This window comes from Mesoplodon mirus (genome assembly GCF_964341445.2).
Source record: "Mesoplodon mirus genome assembly, chromosome: 19".
Lineage (NCBI taxonomy): Eukaryota > Metazoa > Chordata > Mammalia > Artiodactyla > Ziphiidae > Mesoplodon > Mesoplodon mirus.
Window position 1 is genome coordinate 37,985,001 of NC_138995.1, and position 25,043 is coordinate 38,010,043.

The window sequence follows — 25,043 nt, forward strand, 5'->3', positions numbered from 1 at the left end:
CGAGCGGCACTCACCAGTCCGAGAGGCTTGTCTGCTCGCCCGCTGGGGCGGGCGGCGCTGGAAGCTGAGGCTCGGGCTTCGGGCAGAGCGCAGGGAGAGGACTGGGGCTGGCGGCGAGAACTCAGCCTGAAGGGGGCTAATGTGCCACAGCTAGCCGAGAGGGAGTCCCGGAAAACTCTGGAGCTGCCGAAGAGGCAAGAGACTTTTTCTTCCCTCTTGGTTTCCTGGTGCGCGAGGAGAGGGGATTAAGAGCGCTGCTTAAAGGAGCTCCACAGACGGCTGAAAGCGCGGAGCCCAGTGACGGGCGTGGGACGCTGGGGCCGCTGCTGCCGCCGCCAAGAGGCCTGTGTGCGAGCGCAGGTCACTGTCCACACCGCCCTGCCGGGAGCCTGTGCAGCCCGCCACTACCGGGGTCCCGGGATCCAGGGGCGGCTTCCCTGGGAGAACGCACGGCGCGCCTCGGGCTGGTGCAACGTCACGCGGGCCTCTGCCGCTGCAGGCTCGCCCCGCACTCCGTGCCCCTCCCTGCCGCCCGGCCTGAGTGAGCCACAGTCCCCGAAGAGGCTGCTCCTTTAACCCTGTCCTGTCTGAGCGAAGAACAGACGCCCTCCGGCGACCTACACGCAGAGGCGGGGCCAAATCCAAAGCTGAGACCCAGGAGCTGTGAGAACAAAGAAGAGAAAGGGAAACCTCTCCCAGCAGCCTCAGAAGCAGCAGATTAAAGCTCCACAATCAACTTGATGTACCCTGCATCTGTGGAATACATGAATAGACAACAAATCATCCCAGATTGAGGAGCCAGGAGTCACTGCTGTGCCTCTGAGGTGGGAGAGCCAACTTCAGGACACTGGTCCACAAGAGACCTCCCAGCTCCACATAATATCAAACGGCGAAAATCTTCCAGAGATCTCTCTCCATCTCAACACCAGCACCCAGCTTCACTCAACGACCAGCAAGCTACAGTGCTGGACACCCTATGCCAAACAACTAGCAACACAGGAACACAATGCCACCCATTAGCAGAGAGGTGGCCTAAAATCATAAAACGTCCACAGACACCCCAAAACACACCACCAGACCTGGACCTGCCCACCAGAAAGACAAGATCCAGCCTCATCCACCAGAACACAGGCACTAGTCCCCTCCACCAGGAAGCCTACACAACCCACTAAACCAACCTTAGCCACTGGGGGCAGACACCAAAAACAACGGGAACTACGAACCTGCAGCCTGCAAAAAGGAGACCCCAAACACAGTAACATAAGCAAAATGAGAAGACAGAAAAACACACAGCAGGAGAAGGAGCAACATAAAAACCCACCAGACCTAACAAATGAAGAGGTAATAGGCAGTCTACCTGAAAAAGAATTCACAATAATGGTGGTAAAGATGATCCAAGATTCTATTTCCAAGATCCAAAATCTTGGAAATAGAATAGACAAAATGCAAGAAACAGTTAACAAGGACCTAGAAGAACTAAAGATGAATCAAGCATCGATTAAAAACACAATAAGTGAAATGAAAAATACTCTAGATGGGATCAATAGCAGAATAACTGAGGCAGAAGAACGGATAAGTGAGGTGGAAGATAAAATAGTGGAAATAACTGCTGCAGAGCAAAATAAAGAAAAAAGAATGAAAAGAACAGAGGACAGTCTCAGAGACCTCTGCGACAACATTAAACGCACCAACATTCGAATTATAGGGGTTCCAGAAGAAGAAGAGAAAAAGAAAGGGACTGAGAAAATATTTGAAGAGATTCTAGTTGAAAACTTCCCTAATACGGGAAAGGAAATAGTTAATCAAGTCCAGGAGGCACAGAGAGTCCCATACAGAATAAATCCAAGGAGAAATACGCCAAGACACATATTAATCAAACTGTCAAAAATTAAACACAAAGAAATCATATGAAAAGCAGCAAGGCAAAAACAACAAATAACACACAAGGGAATCCCCATCAGGATAACAGCTGATCTCTCAGCAGAAACTCTACAAGCCAGAAGGGAGTGGCAGGACATAATTAAAGTGATGAAGGAGAAAAACCTGCAACCAAGATTACCCTACCCAGCAAGGATCTCATTCAGATTGGATGGAGAAATTAAAACGGTTACAGACAAGCAAAAGCTGAGAGAGTTCAGCACCACCAAACCAGCTTTACAACAAATGCTAAAGGAACTTCTCTAGGCAAGAAACACAACAGAAGGAAAAGACCTACAATAACGAACCCAAAACAATTAAGAAAATGGGAATAGGAACATACATATCGATAATTACCTTAAATGGAAATGGACTAAATGCTCCCACCAAAAGACACAGATTGGCTGAATGGATACAAAAACAAGACCCATATATATGCTGTCTACAAGAGACCCACTTCAGACCTAGAGACACATACAGACTGAAAGTAAGGGGATGGAAAAAGATATTCCATGCAAATGGAAACCAAAGGAAAGCTGGAGTAGCAAGTCTCATATCAGACAAAATAGACTTTAAAATAAAGACTACTACAAGAGACAAAGAAGGACACTACATAATGATCAAGGGATCGATCCAAGAAGAAGATATAACAATTGTAAATATTTATGCACCCAACATAGGAGCACCTCAATACATAAGGCAAATACTAACAGCCATAAAAGGAGACATCGACAGTAACACACTCATAGTAGGGGACTTTAACACCCCACTTTCACCAATGGACAGATCATCCAAAATGAAAATAAATAAGGAAACACAAGCTTTAAATGATACATTAAACAAGATGGACTTAATTGATATTTATAGGACATTCCATCCAAAAACAACAGAATACACATTTTCCTCAAGTGCTCATGGAACATTCTCCAGGATAGATCATATCTTGGGTCACAAATCAAGCCTTGGTACATTTAAGAAAATTGAAATTGTATCAAGTATCTTTTCCGACCACAATGCTATGAGACTAGATGTCAATCACAGGAAAAGAGCTGTAAAAAATACAAACACATGGAGGCTAAACAATACACTACTTAATAACGAAGTGATCACTGAAGAAATCAAAGAGGAAATTTAAAAATACCTAGAAACAAATGACAATGGAGACACGACGACCCAAAACCTATGGGATGCAGCAAAAGCAGTTCTAAGAGGGAAGTTTATAGCAATACAATCCCACCTTAAGAAACAGGAAACATCTCGAATAAACAACCTAACCTTGCACCTAAAGCAATTAGAGAAAGAAGAACAAAAACATCCCAAAGTTAGCAGAAGGAGAGAAATCATAGAAATCAGATCAGAAATAACTGAAAAAGAAATGAAGGAAACGATAGCAAAGATCAATAAAACTAAAAGCTGGTTCTTTGAGAAGGTAAACAAAATTGATAAACCATTAGCCAGACTCATCAAGAAAAAAAGGGACAAGACTCAAATCAATAGAATTAGAAATGAAAAAGGAGAAGTAACAACTGACACTGCAGAAATACAAAAAAGATCATGAGAGATGACTATAAGCAACTCTATGCCAATAAAATGGACAACCTGGAAGAAATGGACAAACTCTTAGAAATGCACAACCTGCCAAGACTGAATCAGGAAGAAATAGAAAATATGAACAGACCAATCACAAGCACTGAAATTGAAACTGTGATAAAAAATCTTCCAACAAACAAAAAAGCCCAGGACCAGATGGCTTCACAGGCGAATTCTATCAAGCATTTAGAGAAGAGCTAACACCTATCCTTCTCAAACTCTTCCAAAATAGAGCAGAGGGAGGAACACTCCCAAACTCATTCTACGAGGCCACCATCACCTTGATACCAAAACCAGACAAGGATGTCACAAAGAAAGAAAACTACAGGCCAATATCACTGATGAACATAGATGCAAAAATCCTCAACAAAATACTAGCAAACAGAATCCAACAGCACATTAAAAGGATCATACACCATGATCAAGTGGGGTTTATTCCAGGAATGCAAGGATTCTTCAATATACGCAAATCAATCAACGTGATACACCATATTAACAAATTGAAGGAGAAAAACCATACGATCATCTCAATAGGTGCAGAGAAAGCTTTCGACAAAATTCAACACCCATTTAGGGTAAAAACCCTGCAGAAAGTAGGCATAGAGGGAACTTTCCTCAACATAATAAAGGCCATATATGACAAACCCACAGCCAGCATCGTCCTCAATGGTGAAAAACTGAAACCATTTCCACTAAGATCAGGAACAAGACAAGCTTGCCCACTCTCACCACTCTTAGTCAACATAGTTTTGGAAGGTTTAGCCACAGCAATCAGAGAAGAAAAGGAAATAAAAGGAATCCAAATCGGAAAAGAAGAAGTAAAGCTGTCACTGTTTGCAGATGACATGATACTATACATAGAGAATCCTAAAGATGCTACCAGAAAACTACTAGAGCTCATCAATGAAGTTGGTAAAGTTGCAGGATACAAAATTAATGCACAGAAATCTCTGGCATTCCTATATACTAATGATGAAAAATCTGAAAGTGAAATCAAGGAAACACTCCCATTTACCATCGCAACAAAAAGAATAAAATATCTAGGAATAAACCTACCTAAGGAGACAAAAGACCTGTATGCAGAAAATTATAAGACACTGATGAAAGAAATTAAAGATGATACAAATAGATGGAGAGATGTACCATGTTCTTGGATTGGAAGAATCGACATTGTGAAAATGACTCTACTACCCAAAGCAATCTACAGATTCAATGCAATCCCTATCAAACTACCACTGGCATTTTTCACAGAACTAGAACAAAAAATTTCACAATTTGTATGGAAACACAAAAGACCCCGAATAGCCAAAGCAATCTTGAGAACGAAAAATGGAGCTGGAGGACTCAGGCTCCCTGACTTCAGACTATACTACAAAGCTACAGTAATCAAGACAGTATGGTACTGGCACAAAAACAGAAGGATAGATCAATGGAACAGGATAGAAAGCCCAGAGATAAACCCACGGACATATGGTCACCTTATCTTTGATAAAGGAGCCAGGAATGTACAGTGGAGAAAGGACAGTCTCTTCAATAAGTGGTGCTGGGAAAACTGGACAGGGACATGTAAAAGTATGAGATTAGATCACTCCCTAACACCATACACAAAAATAAGCTCAAAATGGATTAAAGACCTAAATGTAAGGCCAGACACTATCAAACTCTTAGAGGAAAACATAGGCAGAACACTCTATGACATAAATCACAGCAAGATCCTTTTTGACCCACCTCCTAGAGAAATGGAAATAAAGACAAAAATAAACACATGGGACCTAATGACACTTCAAAGCTTTGGCACAGCAAAGGAAACCATAAACAAGACCAACAGACAACCCTCAGAATGGGAGAAAATATTTGCAAATGAAGCAACTGACAAAGGATTAATCTCCACAATTTATAAGCAGCTCATGCAGCTCAATAACAAAAAAACAAACAACCCAATCCAAAAATGGGCAGAAGACCTAAATAGACATTTCTCCACAGAAGATATACAGACTGCCAACAAACACATGAAAGGATGCTCAACATCTTTACTCATTAGAGAAATGCAAATCAAAACTACAATGAGATATCATCTCACACCAGTCAGAATGGCCATCATCAAAACATCTAGAAACAATAAATGCTGGAGAGGGTGTGGAAAAAAGGGAACACTCTTGCACTGCTGGTGGGAATGTGAATTGGTACAGCCACTATGGAGAACGGTATGGAGGTTCCTTAAAAAACTACAAATAGAACTACCATACGACCCAGCAATCCCACTACTGGGCATATACCCTGAGAAAACCATAATTCAAAAAGAGACATGTACCAAAATGTTCATAGCAGCCCTATTTACAATAGCCCGGAGATGGAAACAACCTAAGTGTCCATCATCGGATGAATGGGTAAAGAAGATGTGGCACATATATACAATGGAATATTACTCAGCCATAAAAAGAAATGAAATTGAGCTATTTGTAATGAGGTGGATGGACCTAGAGTCTGTCATACAGAGTGAAGTAAGTCAGAAAGAGAAAGAGAAATACTGTATGCTGACACATATATATGGAGTTTAAGAAAAAAAAATGTCATGAAGAACATAGGGGTAAGACAGGAATAAAGACACAGACCTACTAGAGAATGGACTTCAGGATATGGGGAGGGGGAAGGGTAAGCTGTGACAAAGTGAAAGAGCGGCATGGACATATATACACTACCAAACGTAAGGTAGATAGCTAGTGGGAAGCAGCCGCATAGCACAGGGAGATCAGCTCGGTGCTTTGTGACCGCCTGGAGGGGTGGGATAGGGAGGGTGGGAGGGAGACGCAAAAGGGAGGGGATATGGGAACATATGTATATGTATAGCTGATTAAATTTGTTGTAAAGAAAAAAAATACTATACTTTATAGATGTGCAGTTTCTTGTACGCTAGTTATATCTCAATAAAGCTGTTAAAATATCTGCATAAAAAAGAGATTGCATGGAAGGGGGATAAGACTTCTGAAAAAGTACAGTAAGGAACTCGGCAAAACAACACATTTACTGATAAAAATCATTAAAAAAAAAAAAAGGACAGTAAGCCAAAGTCTCTGCAAGTTGTCCTAAAGGCATACAGCATTTTAAGAAATACTCATTCAAGAAAATCCACTAAATCTTGGGAAGAACAGTGAGAGTCTGTGGCACTGGAGCCATGGCCCACTCCCTTACCCACCTAGCCCCCAGCTCTTTGTAATGGAAGCTCTACCCAGGTAGGTGCAGCCAAGGAGATGGGGGCTTCTTCTTCCCCTGGCTCCCATGCTTAAAGAATTAAAGTAAGATAAAATAAAATTTTCTCATCAAAGAGAAAATGCCATCAAGAGATGGAAATTATTTTTTTAAAAAGAAACAAATGTGGACTTCCCTGGGGGTCCAGTGGTTAAGACTCCGCGCCTCCACTGCAGGGGGCATGGGTTTGATCCCTAGTCGAGGAACTAAGATCCTGCATGCTGTGTGATGTAGTCAAAAAAGAAAAAAAAAGAAGAACCAAATGGAAATAATTCAGGGGTTAAAAAAGTACAATAACCAAAATAAGGCTCAACAGTACATCTGAGCTGGCAGAAGAAACGATCAGCAAACCTGAAGATAGAACAATGGAGACTATGAAATCTGAAGAACAGAGAGAAAAACAATGTAGGAAAGTGAAGAGAGCCTCAGAGAAATGTGAGATGTCATTACATGCAACAATATATATGTAGTGGGAGTACCAGAAAGAGGGGAGAAAGGGACAGAATATTTAAAGTATTAATGGCTGAAAATTTCCCAAAGTTGATGAAAAACAATATGTATATCCAGCAAACTCTATAAACTCCAAGAAAGATGAACACAAAGAGATCTACATCCAGACATAACATAGGCAAAATCTGGAAAGCAAAAATAAAGATAAGATCTTGAAAGCAAAAAGGGAAAAACAATTTGTTACATACAAGGGCACTACAGTAAAATTAACAGCTAACTTCTTAACAGGAACGATGTAGGTTACAAGGCAATGGCATAATATATTCAAATTACTGAAAGTAAAAGAGTGTCAACCAAGTATCTTATATTCAGCAAATTATCTTGCAAAAATGAAGGTAAAATAAAGACATTCCCAGATAAATAAAAACTGAGAATACCTGTTGCTGGCAGACCTCTCTTACAAGAAATATTAAAGGTGAAATATTATTCAGCCCGCAAAATGGAACAAAGTACTGATACATAGTGCAACGTGGATGAAACGTAAAAACATCATGCTAACTAAAAGAAGGCATTCATAAAGGACCACATACTGTATGATTCCACTCATATGAAATATGCAGGATAGCCACATCGATAGAGACAAAGTAGATTAGTCGTTACCCATGGCTGGGGATGGGGAGGATGGAAAGGAGGGACTGCTAATAAGTACAGGGCTTCTTTTGGGGATGATGAAAATTTCTGAAAACTGATGGTAGTGATGGTTGCACAGCTCTGTGAATATACTAAAAACCATTGAATTCTATACTTTAAAGGGATGAATTGTATGGTATGTGAATTATACATGCCTAATAAAAATAAAAAGTAAAGGAAGTCCTTCAGATTGAAAGCAAATGACATCAGATGGTAACTTGAATCCAAACCAAAAAAAAAAAAAAAAAAAGCGAAGCGCTAGTAAATATGGGTAACTATAAAAATCAGTATGATTACATATTTCTTTTCTTTTCTTAAGTGCCTTAAAAAATAACTGCATAAAACAATATGTATTGTGGGCCTCTAACATATAGAAATATAATATATGTGACAGTAACTGCACAAGGAGCACAGCTGCATTGGAGTAAAGGAATATCACCTCAGACAGTAACTCAAATCCACAAGAATAAATGAAGAGATCAGAAATGGTCAATAAGAAGGTTAATATAACAACCTCTATAAATCATGCTTGTTTTCCTTTATTCTCTCAGTGTTTTTACACGAAATAAAAGTATATAAAGCAAGAAACATGACCAGTAAGGTATTACTGGGTCTCTCACATATAATAGCAAAAGAGTTAGAAGGAAGAGAGCTAGATAGGAGCAGTGTTTCTATATTTCATTGTTAGTGAGTTATTACACATCCTAACAGATTCTGATAAGACATATATTTTAAGTCCTAGAGCAACCACTAAGAAATGACTAAGAAAAAGTGAAAAATTAACAGAATTAAAATGTTACACAATACAAAAGAAAGCAGGAAAGGAGGAACAGAGGGAGAAAAAGACATGTAACATATAGAAAATAGAAAGCAAAATGGCAGATGTAAATGCAACCATATCAATATAACAGTAAACAAGAATGGATTAAACAAACCAAGCCAAAAGGCAGAGTTTCTAAGACTCGATAAAAAAACACATGATCCAACTAATGGTGTCTAGAGGTAACATGCTTTATTTTCAAAGACACAAATAGGCTGAAAGTAAAAGAAGAGAAAAATATATACCAAGAAAACAACAACCAAAAAAGAGAATGGAATGACTATACTGATGTCAGGCACATTAGACTTTAAAACAAAAAAATATTACCAGAGATAATGATAAAATTATTGTAGTAATGACAAATGAAGTCACAATCACATCATAATGGTAAAAGGTCAAGCCGTGAGGAAGATGTGACAATTACAAACATATACACACCTAAAAACAGAACCCCAAAATACACCAAGCAACAAACGACAGAACTGAAGGATGAAATAAACCATTACAAAATAATAGTTGGAGATTTCAATACTTTCAACAGTCGATAGGGCAGCTAGGCAGAAGATCAACAAGGAAATTGAAACTAACTAGACAAAACAGACAAAATACAGCATTCCACCAAACATCAGTAGAATACATTCTTCTCAAATTCACATGGAACATTCTTCAAGACAGACCGGATTCTAGCCCATATAACATGCCTCAATAAGTTTTAAATTTTAAAATAAATTTAAGGGAATTCCCTGGCGGTCCAGTCATTAGGACTCCACGCTTCCGCTGCAGGGGGCATGGGTTCGATCCCTGGTGGGGCAACTAAGATCCTGCAAACCACACAGCACAGCCAAACAAATTTAAAAAAATTTAATAAATTAAATTGAAAAAGAAACAAAGTATGTTCTCTGACCACAAGAGAATTAGATTACAAATCAATAAAAGGCAGCAATTTGGAAAATTCACAAATATGTGAAAATTAAGCAACACACTCTTTAATACTCAGTGTATTAAACAAGAAGTGGAATGATAAATTAGAAAACACTTTAGCTGAATGAATATAAAAACACAACATACTAAAACTTACAAAATGTAGCTAAAGCAATGTTCAGAAGGAAATCTAGAGCTGTAAAATGCCTGTATTAAAAAAGAAGAAAAATCTCAAATCATTTATGGTCAACTGATTTTCCACAAAGGTACCAAGGCAGGGCTTCCCTGGTGGCGCAGTGGTTGAGAGTCTGCCTGGCGATGCAGGGGACATGGGTTTGTGCCCCGGTCTGGGAAGATCCCACGTGCCGCGGAGCAGCTGGGTCCGTGAGCCATGGCCACTGAGCCTGCGCGTCCGGAGCCTGTGCCCCGCAACGGGAGTGCCACAACAGTGAGAGGCCCGTGTACCGCAAAAGAAAACAAAACAAAACAAAGTACCAAGACTATTCAATGAGAAAAGAACAGTATTTTCAAGTGCTGGAAGAACTGATACATACATGCAAAAGAATAAATTTGGACTCCTACCTCATACAGTATATAAAAGTTAACTAAAGATTGATCGCAGGCCTAAGAATAAGTTGGACTTCATCAAAATTAAAAACTTGTGTACCGCAAACCATATCATAAATAAAATGAAAGGACAACCCACAAAATTGGAGAGAATTTGCAAATCATATATCTGATAAGGGGCTTGCATCCAGACTATATAAGGAACTGAGACAACTCAATGATAAAAAGATAAGAATTCAATTTAAAAAATGGGCAAAGGATCTGAACAGACATTTCTCCCGAGAAGATATACAAATGGATAATAAGCACGTGGAAAGATGCTCAACATCGTTAGTCATCAGGGAAATGTAAATCAAAACCACAATGAGGGGGCTTCCCTGGTGGCGCAGTGGTTGAGAGTCCGCCTGCCGATGCAGGGGACGCAGGTTCGTGCCCCGGTCCGGGAGGATCCCGCTTGCTGCGGTGCGGCTGGGCCCGAGAGCCATGGTCGCTGAGCCTGCGCATCCGGAGCCTGTGCTCCACAACGGGCGAGGCCACAAACACTGAGAGGCCCACGTACCGCAAAACAAACAAACAAACAAATAAACAAACACCCCACAAAGAGCTACCACTTTACACCCACTAGGATGGTTATAATGAAAAAGACAGATAAGAAGTGTTTAGCAAGGATGTGGAGAAACTGGAACTTTCATACAATGCTGGTGGAAATTTAAAATGACCCGGCCATTTTGGAAAACAGTCCGGCAGTTCCTTAAACGGTTAGACATAGTTACCCTTTGACCCAGCAATTCCACTCTGAGCTGTATACCCAAGAGAAATGAGGACTTATGTCCAAAAACAACTTATACATAAATGTTCTTAACAGCACTATTTGCAATAGCCAAAGGACGAAAACAACCCAAATGCCCCTCAACTGATGAATGGATAAATAAAATGTTGTCTCTCCAGAGAATGGAATATCATTCACCCATAAAAAGAAATGAAGCACTGATGCATAGTACAACATGGATGAACCTTGACAACATTATTCTAAGTGAACAAACTAGACACAGAATGGCACATATTGTATGATCCCAAGTATATGAAATGTCCAGAATAGGGAGACCCATAGAAAAAGTAGGTTGGTAGACTGGTGGTTGCCCAGGGCAGAGGAGCTGGGGGCTACAGGGCCTGTGTGTCACCGCTCGTGGATATAATCTTCTGGGGTGATGAAAATGCTCTAGAATTAGATTGTGGGATGGGTGTACAATCCTAAGAATACACTAAAAAATCACTGTACACTTTAAATGGGTGATTCATATGGCATGTGAATTATACCTCAATAAAGCTGTTTAAACAATTACTCGAAAGGGCAGGCAGAATGGTGGTTAGGCTAAATTGCGTCTATTTTCTTTCTGGCTACAAAGTTATAAGCACCTAGAAGGCTGCTGGTCCCAGATGGTCCTGGGATAGTTCTGAACAGCAACAGGACACCCAGACCAGACCCAAGCGTAGGCCAGAGGGAATGGCTGGACCGAATTATACAGGGGGCGGGGGTCTGGCCCCCCACAGGCCTATCATGGGGTGATCAAGCTCACTCACCAAGCATGGCGCTGATGAGCCTGTCGGGACGGGCCCGGGCAGATGTGGAACACAGAGTGTTGAAATACAGCCCAGAGCCCTCCTGGATGGGGCTGAGCATCGGGGGTGGCGTGTAGGCAGGGCACTGGGACAGTCCCTTCAGGAGACGGTCCACCAGGAACACGGGCGAGCACAGGCAGCTCTGGTGGCATCCTCCCGGGCCCGGCTCCCCAGACATGGAGGGCGGAGGAGGGATGAGCAGTGCCTTGGGCCGTGGGAGCTTCTTCCGCTTCCTGTGTTGGCTGCTCTCCTTGCTGTCTCTCTCTTCCCCGTCCTTCTCCTGTCCCTGGAGAAGAAGAGACTTCAGAACCATAGGGGTCACCTGAGGCCACCGGCCCCACAGCTCAGTCCTCAAGATGGCCTGAGACTGGGAAAGGGTACTGACCAGCCAGACGCACACCCAGCATGGCCGTGCAAAGAGTCCTCAGCACAGGAAGCCGGGCAGGGCCACCACGCCTGAGCCAGACTCCAGACCCTAAGCCGGGCGATGTTTGAGGCTGGGGCCTTCTCAGGCACCCACACCCCCCAAGGAGAGGCCCTCACTCAGACCATTTTGGAAACTCATGTCCGTTGTTAAAGTGACTGGCACTTAAAGAGTGGGGGCCAGACGGATGCAACAGCACGACAAAAGGAAAACCTGTTGCCCTCAAAATGACAGCAGCTCCTGGGAGACAAACAGTGGGCTCCATGCACCCCGTACCCGAGTCCAGCATGAACGTCTCCAGGTGGGGTCTTCCAGCACAGGCTGAAGAGACGACGGCTTGACCTTGCTACACTCGCTCTTACCTCCACGCAATCTCCCCTCCTCTCTGCCCATCTTACCCCTCCTCATCCTCCAGCTCTCAGCTGCAACACCCCCTTCCTCAGGCAGGGTCTCTGGTGCCCTCGGGGCTCCTACAGCTCCCTCTCCCAGCCCAGCCCGTTCTGGGTCGTCAGTGTCCGGGGATGGGTCTATCTACTCCGCTGGGCTGGGAGCCCCAGGAGACGGGGGCAGGCCTGTTGTGGTCGCTGCAGTGTCCCCAGCCCTGCCCAGCACAGGGCCAGGCACAAAAGAAGCTCACTGGAGGTTGAATGGATGAATGAACACGCAAATCAAGCTCTTATGGAGTCAGGATTTGGGGGCTTTTCTCACAGCTCCCACTGGCAGCTGGAAAGCAGCTGGAAGGAAGTGCACCCACCTTGCTCCCCGGGGGATGGTTCGCTGGAGCCACAGGCACCGACACAGGGACCACCAAAGGGGCGGCGGTCATGTTGTCCAAGGACTTCCTGGCTCTCGGGGAACTCTGCCTGTCCCCCTCCGGCCTCAGCACCTGTCTTCGTGGCTTGCAAAACTCCATGCCACACACCTACACACAGAGAAGAGGCAGCCCTTTAAGAGACAGAGTACGTAGGGAGAAAGGGGCCTCTCCAGAGCAGCACAGCCCTGACTCCCGGCCCCCAGCCAGGCTCCCCGCAGGAGGACGGCTCCATCCTGAGATGAATGGCAGCTTCGAGCCCCTTCACCTGCGGCTCCTGCTTCCCTCGAGGTGACGGCCACTGGTCGCTGTGAAAACACATGTGGCTGCTCAGCCCTCTCTCTGTATAAAACATCTGGCTGCAATTCTTGCAGACGTAAGTGCTCCTTGGCTCTGCCCAGTCTGTGGGACCACCATTGTGCTGGTTACTGTGGGGAAGAAAGGGAGAATGGGACTCTGTCCCCAAACACTGATCCTCTGACAGCTTTGGACGAACCCTAAAGAAATGGGGATGATGCCCCCGATTCCCCGTGGCCTGGTGCTCACCCCTTCAGGAGTGAAGCATCCAGAGCTCGCTCACCCAGGCCCAGCACATCAAAGCCACCAGAGGATTCCCGAGGGGCTTCGGAACTTACCAGCCACACGCCATGTTCTCCTCCTTCATCGGGTGGGGGACCCGGTAGATATTTCCACCCTGAAGACGAAAATACATCTGAGCCAACATATCAGAAATGAGATGCAAGAGTGAAAACTATAAGACTTGGAAGAAAACACAGGTATAATTCTTGGTGACCCGGGAGTAAGCAGTGGTTTCTTGGATGACTCCAAAACCAAACAAAAGACAGACATGTTGGACTTCATCAAAACTTACAACTTCTGACGGATACACCAGAAATACAGCTACACGTGGAACAACTCCTACAGAACACCTACTGAACGCTGGCAGAAGATCCCAGACCTCCCAAAAGGCAAGAAACTCCCCACATACCTGGGGAGGGCAAAGCGGAGAGATTCCCGCACAGAGGATCGGTGCCGAGCGGCACTCTCCAGCCCGAGAGGCTTGTCTGCTCGCCCGCTGGGGCGGGCGGCGCTGGAAGCTGAGGCTCGGGCTTCGGGCAGAGCGCAGGGAGAGGACTGGGGCTGGCGGCGAGAACTCAGCCTGAAGGGGGCTAATGTGCCACAGCTAGCCGAGAGGGAGTCCGGGAAAACTCTGGAGCTGCCGAAGAGGCAAGAGACTTTTTCTTCCCTCTTGGTTTCCTGGTGCGCGAGGAGAGGGGATTAAGAGCGCTGCTTAAAGGAGCTCCACAGACGGCTGAAAGCGCGGAGCCCAGTGACGGGCGTGGGACGCTGGGGCCGCTGCTGCCGCCGCCAAGAGGCCTGTGTGCGAGCGCAGGTCACTGTCCACACCGCCCTGCCGGGAGCCTGTGCAGCCCGCCACTACCGGGGTCCCGGGATCCAGGGGCGGCTTCCCTGGGAGAACACACGGCGCGCCTCGGGCTGGTGCAACGTCACGCGGGCCTCTGCCGCTGCAGGATCGCCCCGCACTCCGTGCCCCTCCCTCCCGCCCGGCCTGAGTGAGCCACAGTCCCCGAAGAGGCTGCTCCTTTAACCCTGTCCTGTCTGAGCGAAGAACAGACGCCCTCCGGCGACCTACACGCAGAGGCGGGGCCAAATCCAAAGCTGAGACCCAGGAGCTGTGAGAACAAAGAAGAGAAAGGGAAACCTCTCCCAGCAGCCTCAGAAGCAGCAGATTAAAGCTCCACAATCAACTTGATGTACCCTGCATCTGTGGAATACATGAATAGACAACAAATCATCCCAGATTGAGGAGCCAGGAGTCACTGCTGTGCCTCTGAGGTGGGAGAGCCAACTTCAGGACACTGGTCCACAAGAGACCTCCCAGCTCCACATAATATCAAACGGCGAAAATCTTCCAGAGATCTCTCTCCATCTCAACACCAGCACCCAGCTTCACTCAACGACCAGCAAGCTACAGTGCTGGACACCCTATGCCAAACAACTAGCAACACAGGAACACAATGCCACCCATTAGCAGAGAGGTGGCCTAAAATCATAAAACGTCCACAGACACCCCAAAACACACCACCAGACCTGGACCTGCCCACCAGAAAGACAAGATCCAGCCTCATCCACCAGAACACAGGCACTAGTCCCCTCCACCAGGAAGCCTACACAACCCACTAAACCAACCTTAGCCACTGGGGACAGACACCAAAAACAACGGGAACTACGAACCTGCAGCCTGCAAAAAGGAGACCCCAAACACAGTAACATAAGCAAAATGAGAAGACAGAAAAACACACAGCAGGAGAAGGAGCAACATAAAAACCCACCAGACCTAACAAATGAAGAGGTAATAGGCAGTCTACCTGAAAAAGAATTCACAATAATGATGGTAAAGATGATCCAAGATTCTATTTCCAAGATCCAAAATCTTGGAAATAGAATAGACAAAATGCAAGAAACAGTTAACAAGGACCTAGAAGAACTAAAGATGAATCAAGCATCGATTAAAAACACAATAAGTGAAATGAAAAATACTCTAGATGGGATCAATAGCAGAATAACTGAGGCAGAAGAACGGGTAAGTGAGGTGGAAGATAAAATAGTGGAAATAACTGCTGCAGAGCAAAATAAAGAAAAAAGAATGAAAAGAACAGAGGACAGTCTCAGAGACCTCTGCGACAACATTAAACGCACCAACATTCGAATTATAGGGGTTCCAGAAGAAGAAGAGAAAAAGAAAGGGACTGAGAAAATATTTGAAGAGATTCTAGTTGAAAACTTCCCTAATACGGGAAAGGAAATAGTTAATCAAGTCCAGGAGGCACAGAGAGTCCCATACAGAATAAATCCAAGGAGAAATACGCCAAGACACATATTAATCAAACTGTCAAAAATTAAACACAAAGAAATCATATGAAAAGCAGCAAGGCAAAAACAACAAATAACACACAAGGGAATCCCCATCAGGATAACAGCTGATCTCTCAGCAGAAACTCTACAAGCCAGAAGGGAGTGGCAGGACATAATTAAAGTGATGAAGGAGAAAAACCTGCAACCAAGATTACCCTACCCAGCAAGGATCTCATTCAGATTGGATGGAGAAATTAAAACGGTTACAGACAAGCAAAAGCTGAGAGAGTTCAGCACCACCAAACCAGCTTTACAACAAATGCTAAAGGAACTTCTCTAGGCAAGAAACACAACAGAAGGAAAAGACCTACAATAACGAACCCAAAACAATTAAGAAAATGGGAATAGGAACATACATATCGATAATTACCTTAAATGGAAATGGACTAAATGCTCCCACCAAAAGACACAGATTGGCTGAATGGATACAAAAACAAGACCCATATATATGCTGTCTACAAGAGACCCACTTCAGACCTAGAGACACATACAGACTGAAAGTAAGGGGATGGAAAAAGATATTCCATGCAAATGGAAACCAAAGGAAAGCTGGAGTAGCAAGTCTCATATCAGACAAAATAGACTTTAAAATAAAGACTACTACAAGAGACAAAGAAGGACACTACATAATGATCAAGGGATCGATCCAAGAAGAAGATATAACAATTGTAAATATTTATGCACCCAACATAGGAGCACCTCAATACATAAGGCAAATACTAACAGCCATAAAAGGAGACATCGACAGTAACACACTCATAGTAGGGGACTTTAACACCCCACTTTCACCAATGGACAGATCATCCAAAATGAAAATAAATAAGGAAACACAAGCTTTAAATGATACATTAAACAAGATGGACTTAATTGATATTTATAGGACATTCCATCCAAAAACAACAGAATACACATTTTCCTCAAGTGCTCATGGAACATTCTCCAGGATAGATCATATCTTGGGTCACAAATCAAGCCTTGGTACATTTAAGAAAATTGAAATTGTATCAAGTATCTTTTCCGACCACAATGCTATGAGACTAGATGTCAATCACAGGAAAAGAGCTGTAAAAAATACAAACACATGGAGGCTAAACAATACACTACTTAATAACGAAGTGATCACTGAAGAAATCAAAGAGGAAATTTAAAAATACCTAGAAACAAATGACAATGGAGACACGACGACCCAAAACCTATGGGATGCAGCAAAAGCAGTTCTAAGAGGGAAGTTTATAGCAATACAATCCCACCTTAAGAAACAGGAAACATCTCGAATAAACAACCTAACCTTGCACCTAAAGCAATTAGAGAAAGAAGAACAAAAACATCCCAAAGTTAGCAGAAGGAGAGAAATCATAGAAATCAGATCAGAAATAACTGAAAAAGAAATGAAGGAAACGATAGCAAAGATCAATAAAACTAAAAGCTGGTTCTTTGAGAAGGTAAACAAAATTGATAAACCATTAGCCAGACTCATCAAGAAAAAAAGGGACAAGACTCAAATCAATAGAATTAGAAATGAAAAAGGAGAAGTAACAACTGACACTGCAGAAATACAAAAAAGATCATGAGAGATGACTATAAGCAACTCTATGCCAATAAAATGGACAACCTGGAAGAAATGGACAAACTCTTAGAAATGCACAACCTGCCAAGACTGAATCAGGAAGAAATAGAAAATATGAACAGACCAATCACAAGCACTGAAATTGAAACTGTGATAAAAAATCTTCCAACAAACAAAAAAGCCCAGGACCAGATGGCTTCACAGGCGAATTCTATCAAGCATTTAGAGAAGAGCTAACACCTATCCTTCTCAAACTCTTCCAAAATAGAGCAGAGGGAGGAACACTCCCAAACTCATTCTACGAGGCCACCATCACCTTGATACCAAAACCAGACAAGGATGTCACAAAGAAAGAAAACTACAGGCCAATATCACTGATGAACATAGATGCAAAAATCCTCAACAAAATACTAGCAAACAGAATCCAACAGCACATTAAAAGGATCATACACCATGATCAAGTGGGGTTTATTCCAGGAATGCAAGGATTCTTCAATATACGCAAATCAATCAACGTGATACACCATATTAACAAATTGAAGGAGAAAAACCATACGATCATCTCAATAGGTGCAGAGAAAGCTTTCGACAAAATTCAACACCCATTTAGGATAAAAACCCTGCAGAAAGTAGGCATAGAGGGAACTTTCCTCAACATAATAAAGGCCATATATGACAAACCCACAGCCAGCATCGTCCTCAATGGTGAAAAACTGAAACCATTTCCACTAAGATCAGGAACAAGACAAGCTTGCCCACTCTCACCACTCTTAGTCAACATAGTTTTGGAAGGTTTAGCCACAGCAATCAGAGAAGAAAAGGAAATAAAAGGAATCCAAATCGGAAAAGAAGAAGTAAAGCTGTCACTGTTTGCAGATGACATGATACTATACATAGAGAATCCTAAAGATGCTACCAGAAAACTACTAGAGCTCATCAATGAAGTTGGTAAAGTTGCAGGATACAAAATTAATGCACAGAAATCTCTGGCATTCCTATATACTAATGATGAAAAATCTGAAAGTGAAATCAAGGAAACACTCCCATTTACCATCGCAACAAAAAGAATAAAATATCTAGGAATAAACCTACCTAAGGAGACAAAAGACCTGTATGCAGAAAATTATAAGACACTGATGAAAGAAATTAAAGATGATACAAATAGATGGAGAGATGTACCATGTTCTTGGATTGGAAGAATCGACATTGTGAAAGTGACTCTACTACCCAAAGCAATCTACAGATTCAATGCAATCCCTATCAAACTACCACTGGCATTTTTCACAGAACTAGAACAAAAAATTTCACAATTTGTATGGAAACACAAAAGACCCCGAATAGCCAAAGCAATCTTGAGAACGAAAAATGGAGCTGGAGGACTCAGGCTCCCTGACTTCAGACTATACTACAAAGCTACAGTAATCAAGACAGTATGGTACTGGCACAAAAACAGAAGGATAGATCAATGGAACAGGATAGAAAGCCCAGAGATAAACCCACGGACATATGGTCACCTTATCTTTGATAAAGGAGCCAGGAATGTACAGTGGAGAAAGGACAGTCTCTTCAATAAGTGGTGCTGGGAAAACTGGACAGGGACATGTAAAAGTATGAGATTAGATCACTCCCTAACACCATACACAAAAATAAGCTCAAAATGGATTAAAGACCTAAATGTAAGGCCAGACACTATCAAACTCTTAGAGGAAAACATAGGCAGAACACTCTATGACATAAATCACAGCAAGATCCTTTTTGACCCACCTCCTAGAGAAATGGAAATAAAGACAAAAATAAACACATGGGACCTAATGACACTTCAAAGCTTTGGCACAGCAAAGGAAACCATAAACAAGACCAACAGACAACCCTCAGAATGGGAGAAAATATTTGCAAATGAAGCAACTGACAAAGGATTAATCTCCACAATTTATAAGCAGCTCATGCAGCTCAATAACAAAAAAACAAACAACCCAATCCAAAAATGGGCAGAAGACCTAAATAGACATTTCTCCACAGAAGATATACAGACTGCCAACAAACACATGAAAGGATGCTCAACATCTTTACTCATTAGAGAAATGCAAATCAAAACTACAATGAGATATCATCTCACACCAGTCAGAATGGCCATCATCAAAACATCTAGAAACAATAAATGCTGGAGAGGGTGTGGAAAAAAGGGAACACTCTTGCACTGCTGGTGGGAATGTGAATTGGTACAGCCACTATGGAGAACGGTATGGAGGTTCCTTAAAAAACTACAAATAGAACTACCATACGACCCAGCAATCCCACTACTGGGCATATACCCTGAGAAAACCATAATTCAAAAAGAGACATGTACCAAAATGTTCATAGCAGCCCTATTTACAATAGCCCGGAGATGGAAACAACCTAAGTGTCCATCATCGGATGAATGGGTAAAGAAGATGTGGCACATATATACAATGGAATATTACTCAGCCATAAAAAGAAATGAAATTGAGCTATTTGTAATGAGGTGGATGGACCTAGAGTCTGTCATACAGAGTGAAGTAAGTCAGAAAGAGAAAGAGAAATACTGTATGCTGACACATATATATGGAGTTTAAGAAAAAAAAATGTCATGAAGAACATAGGGGTAAGACAGGAATAAAGACACAGACCTACTAGAGAATGGACTTCAGGATATGGGGAGGGGGAAGGGTAAGCTGTGACAAAGTGAAAGAGCGGCATGGACATATATACACTACCAAACGTAAGGTAGATAGCTAGTGGGAAGCAGCCGCATAGCACAGGGAGATCAGCTCGGTGCTTTGTGACCGCCTGGAGGGGTGGGATAGGGAGGGTGGGAGGGAGACGCAAAAGGGAGGGGATATGGGAACATATGTATATGTATAGCTGATTAAATTTGTTGTAAAGAAAAAAAATACTATACTTTATAGATGTGCAGTTTCTTGTATGCTAGTTATATCTCAATAAAGCTGTTAAAATATCTGCATAAAAAAGAGATTGCATGGAAGGGGGATAAGACTTCTGAAAAAGTACAGTAAGGAACTCGGCAAAACAACACATTTACTGATAAAAATCATTAAAAAAAAAAAAAAGAACAGTAAGCCAAAGTCTCTGCAAGTTGTCCTAAAGGCATACAGCATTTTAAGAAATACTCATTCAAGAAAATCCACTAAATCTTGGGAAGAACAGTGAGAGTCTGTGGCACTGGAGCCATGGCCCACTCCCTTACCCACCTAGCCCCCAGCTCTTTGTAACGGAAGCTCTACCCAGGTAGGTGCAGCCAAGGAGATGGGGGCTTCTTCTTCCCCTGGCTCCCATGCTTAAAGAATTAAAGTAAGATAAAATAAAATTTTCTCATCAAAGAGAAAATGCCATCAAGAGATGGAAATTATTTTTTTAAAAAGAAACAAATGTGGACTTCCCTGGGGGTCCAGTGGTTAAGACTCCACGCCTCCACTGCAGGGGGCATGGGTTTGATCCCTAGTCGAGGAACTAAGATCCTGCATGCTGTGTGATGTAGTCAAAAAAGAAAAAAAAAGAAGAACCAAATGGAAATAATTCAGGGGTTAAAAAAGTACAATAACCAAAATAAGGCTCAACAGTACATCTGAGCTGGCAGAAGAAACGATCAGCAAACCTGAAGATAGAACAATGGAGACTATGAAATCTGAAGAACAGAGAGAAAAAAAATGTAGGAAAGTGAAGAGAGCCTCAGACAAATGTGAGATGTCATTAAATGCAACAATATATATGTAGTGGGAGTACCAGAAAGAGGGGAGAAAGGGACAGAATATTTAAAGTATTAATGGCTGAAAATTTCCCAAAGTTGATGAAAAACAATATGTATATCCAGCAAACTCTATAAACTCCAAGAAAGATGAACACAAAGAGATCTACATCCAGACACAACATAGGCAAAATCTGGAAAGCAAAAATAAAGATAAGATCTTGAAAGCAAAAAGGGAAAAACAATTTGTTACATACAAGGGCACTACAGTAAAATTAACAGCTAACTTCTTAACAGAAACGATGTAGGTTACAAGGCAATGGCATAATATATTCAAATTACTGAAAGTAAAAGAGTGTCAACCAAGTATCTTATATTCAGCAAATTATCTTGCAAAAATGAAGGTAAAATAAAGACATTCCCAGATAAATAAAAACTGAGAATACCTGTTGCTGGCAGACCTCTCTTACAAGAAATATTAAAGGTGAAATATTATTCAGCCCGCAAAATGGAACAAAGTACTGATACATAGTGCAACGTGGATGAAACGTAAAAACATCATGCTAACTAAAAGAAGGCATTCATAAAGGACCACATACTGTATGATTCCACTCATATGAAATATGCAGGATAGCCACATCGATAGAGACAAAGTAGATTAGTCGTTACCCATGGCTGGGGATGGGGAGGATGGAAAGGAGGGACTGCTAATAAGTACAGGGCTTCTTTTGGGGATGATGAAAATTTCTGAAAACTGATGGTAGTGATGGTTGCACAGCTCTGTGAATATACTAAAAACCATTGAATTCTATACTTTAAAGGGATGAATTGTATGGTATGTGAATTATACATGCCTAATAAAAATAAATAGTAAAGAAAGTCCTTCAGATTGAAAGCAAATGACATCAGATGGTAACTTGAATCCAAACCAAAAAAAAAAAAAAAAAAGCGAAGCGCTAGTAAATATGGGTAACTATAAAAATCAGTATGATTACATATTTCTTTTCTTTTCTTAAGTGCCTTAAAAAATAACTGCATAAAACAATATGTATTGTGGGCCTCTAACATATAGAAATATAATATATGTGACAGTAACTGCACAAGGAGCACAGCTGCATTGGAGTAAAGGAATATCACCTCAGACAGTAACTCAAATCCACAAGAATAAATGAAGAGATCAGAAATGGTCAATAAGAAGGTTAATATAACAACCTCTATAAATCATGCTTGTTTTCCTTTATTCTCTCAGTGTTTTTACACGAAATAAAAGTATATAAAGCAAGAAACATGACCAGTAAGGTATTACTGGGTCTCTCACATATAATAGCAAAAGAGTTAGAAGGAAGAGAGCTAGATAGGAGCAGTGTTTCTATATTTCATTGTTAGTGAGTTATTACACATCCTAACAGATTCTGATAAGACATATATTTTAAGTCCTAGAGCAACCACTAAGAAATGACTAAGAAAAAGTGAAAAATTAACAGAATTAAAATGTTACACTAGAAAATACTCTCTTAATACAAAAGAAAGCAGGAAAGGAGGAACAGAGGGAGAAAAAGACATGTAACATATAGAAAATAGAAAGCAAAATGGCAGATGTAAATGCAACCATATCAATATAACAGTAAACAAGAATGGATTAAACAAACCAAGCCAAAAGGCAGAGTTTCTAAGACTGGATAAAAAAACACATGATCCAACTAATGGTGTCTAGAGGTAACATGCTTTATTTTCAAAGACACAAATAGGCTGAAAGTAAAAGAAGAGAAAAATATATACCAAGAAAACAACAACCAAAAAAGAGAATGGAATGACTATACTGATGTCAGGCACATTAGACTTTAAAACAAAAAAATATTACCAGAGATAATGATAAAATTATTGTAGTAATGACAAATGAAGTCACAATCACATCATAATGGTAAAAGGTCAAGCCGTGAGGAAGATGTGACAATTACAAACATATACACACCTTAAAACACAACCCTCAAATACACCAAGCAACAAACGACAGAACTGAAGGATGAAATAAACCATTACAAAATAATAGTTGGAGATTTCAATACTTTCAACAGTGGATAGGGCAGCTAGGCAGAAGATCAACAAGGAAATTGAAACTAACTAGACAAAACAGACAAAATACAGCATTCCACCAAACATCAGTAGAATACATTCTTCTCAAATTCACATGGAACATTCTTCAAGACAGACCGGATTCTAGCCCATATAACATGCCTCAATAAGTTTTAAATTTTAAAATAAATTTAAGGGAATTCCCTGGCGGTCCAGTCATTAGGACTCCACGCTTCCGCTGCAGGGGGCATGGGTTCGATCCCTGGTGGGGGAACTAAGATCCTGCAAACCACACAGCACAGCCAAACAAATAAAAAAAAATTAAATAAATTAAATTGAAAAAGAAACAAAGTATGTTCTCTGACCACAAGAGAATTAGATTACAAATCAATAAAAGGCAGCAATTTGGAAAATTCACAAATATGTGAAAATTAAGCAACACACTCTTTAATAGTCAGTGTGTTAAACAAGAAGTGGAATGATAAATTAGAAAATACTTTAGCTGAATGAATATAAAAACACAACATACTAAAACTTACAAAATGTAGCTAAAGCAATGTTCAGAAGGAAATCTATAGCTGTAAAATGCCTGTATTAAAAAAGAAGAAAAATCTCAAATCATTTATGGTCAACTGATTTTCCACAAAGGTACCAAGACAGGGCTTCCCTGGTGGCGCAGTGGTTGAGAGTCTGCCTGGCGATGCAGGGGACATGGGTTTGTGCCCCGGTCTGGGAAGATCCCACGTGCCGCGGAGCAGCTGGGTCCGTGAGCCATGGCCACTGAGCCTGCACGTCCGGAGCCTGTGCCCCGCAACGGGAGTGCCACAACAGTGAGAGGCCCGTGTACCGCAAAAGAAAACAAAACAAAACAAAGTACCAAGACTATTCAATGAGAAAAGAACAGTATTTTCAAGTGCTGGAAGAACTGATACATACATGCAAAAGAATAAATTTGGACTCCTACCTCATACAGTATATAAAAGTTCACTAAAGATTGATCGCAGGCCTAAGAATAAGTTGGACTTCATCAAAATTAAAAACTTGTGTACTGCAAACCATATCATAAATAAAATGAAAGGACAACCCACAAAATTGGAGAGAATTTGCAAATCATATATCTGATAAGGGGCTTGCATCCAGACTATATAAGGAACTGAGACAACTCAATGATAAAAAGATAAGAATTCAATTTAAAAAATGGGCAAAGGATCTGAGCAGACATTTCTCCCGAGAAGATATACAAATGGATAATAAGCACATGGAAAGATGCTCAACATCGTTAGCCATCAGGGAAATGTAAATCAAAACCACAATGAGGGGGCTTCCCTGGTGGCGCAGTGGTTGAGAGTCCGCCTGCCGATGCAGGGGACGCAGGTTCGTGCCCCGGTCCGGGAGGATCCCGCTTGCTGCGGTGCGGCTGGGCCCGAGAGCCATGGTCGCTGAGCCTGCGCATCCGGAGCCTGTGCTCCACAACGGGCGAGGCCACAAACACTGAGAGGCCCACGTACCGCAAAACAAACAAACAAACAAATAAACAAACACCCCACAAAGAGCTACCACTTTACACCCACTAGGATGGTTATAATGAAAAAGACAGATAAGAAGTGTTTAGCAAGGATGTGGAGAAACTGGAACTTTCATACAATGCTGGTGGAAATTTAAAATGACCCGGCCATTTTGGAAAAC

General features: G+C 41.9%; 1 pseudogene across 1 annotated transcript in view; it reads right to left on the bottom strand.

The window, feature by feature from the left end:
- The window catches only part of LOC309795678 (zinc finger protein 541-like), a 108,610-nt pseudogene that overhangs the window by 60,041 nt on the left and 23,526 nt on the right, over nucleotides 1-25,043 (bottom strand). The window contains exons 5-7 of the transcript in view: nucleotides 13,692-13,750; nucleotides 13,325-13,484; nucleotides 11,783-12,107 (exon numbers count right to left, since the gene is read on the bottom strand). The product of the transcript in view is annotated as a zinc finger protein 541-like (transcript). The remainder of the gene's footprint in view (nucleotides 1-11,782; nucleotides 12,108-13,324; nucleotides 13,485-13,691; nucleotides 13,751-25,043) is intronic.